Here is a 1,370-nt window from a genome sequence, read left to right on the forward strand (position 1 = left end):
GCTGTGGTAGAGTGACCTCGTGTGGGCTTAGCTTTGAAGAGGGCTGGCCAATTCCTCTTTTGCTCTTGGAAACCAGCCCTCATGTAAGAAACCCTGCTGCCCTGAGCCCACCATGCTGTAAGGAAGCCCACGCTAGCCCATGATGACCCATGGAGGAGCACAGAGGCACAGGAGGATGAGTAAAGCCTTCTGGGACCTTTCAACTGAGCTTAGCCACCAGCTGACTGCAGCCAAAGGAGTGACCCCAGCTGAGAGTATATGGAACGGAAAAACAGCCCATCTGAGTCCTGCCTGAATTCCTGGCCCACAGAATCATGAGAAATGAGAAATCATTGTTTTAAGCCACTAAGGTTTGGGGTGGTTTATTATGAAGTGTAGATAACTGAAACATTCACTTACTATATACCAGGTAATAGGCAAGCACTTCCCATAGATTGGTTCCCTGAATTCTCAGAAAAGCCTCAATAATATCATCCCATCTTCAGATGAGAAAACAAAGGGTCAGACTCGTCCACAGCCACAGAGATGGTGAATAATCTGAGGCCTGTCTCTCCAGCATCTGTGCTCAGAACTACCAGACTTTCTCCCTTCAGAGTTGGTGAACTCAGAGAATGTGACCCACCTCCCCCAACAGGAGGAGGTAAGGTAGGTTGTAGGAACGGGGTTAGGAGCCAAACACCAAGCTCATTGTGCACTTCAGCCCTACTGCAACCTGCCAATGGGCAAGTCAGGAGATACGCTGGACTAGTCTTGGCGGCTGGGGTCAGAAGGCCAGAGAGAGAAGGGGAAAGGAAGCTAAATTGGAAAAAGAGACATACAATAACTGAAACTTTTTTAATTAACAGACTTTTTGTTTTTGGTTGCAGAAAAATTGAGCAGAAAGTACAGACAGCTGCCATATATCCCCTCACCTCAGCCCAGTTTTCCCTTCACATTGGCGTGGTACATTTGTTCCAATTGATGAGTCAATAATAATGATACATTATTATTAACTGAAGTCCATACTTTATATTCGGGTTCACTCTTTGTGTTGTACATCCTGTGTATAATTTTAAGACTCTGCCTAGGTATCGAAAATGGAATCAGAGGCTGGAATCCCACCCTGACGAGATTTGCTCCTAAACCAGCCCTCTTCTGCAGCCATGCCGTGGTCCATCTCTGTTTGCTCCAGGTCTGACCTCCCCCTCCACTCTGTCCTTCTGTCCCCTGTTTGTGTTAGCCCATTCTCTAGCTTTGATGCCTTGCGTCATGCCGCTCCCAGTCCCTTATCTTCAGCCTCAGACTTGCCCGGCTCAAACAAGCAACCCAGGGTATGATGTCTTGATAGACTGCAGTCTTCTCTCATTGGCTGGTGATTTACAAATCACCTA

This window comes from Hipposideros armiger, unplaced genomic scaffold, assembly GCF_001890085.2.
Source record: "Hipposideros armiger isolate ML-2016 unplaced genomic scaffold, ASM189008v1 scaffold_336, whole genome shotgun sequence".
Classification (NCBI taxonomy): domain Eukaryota; kingdom Metazoa; phylum Chordata; class Mammalia; order Chiroptera; family Hipposideridae; genus Hipposideros; species Hipposideros armiger.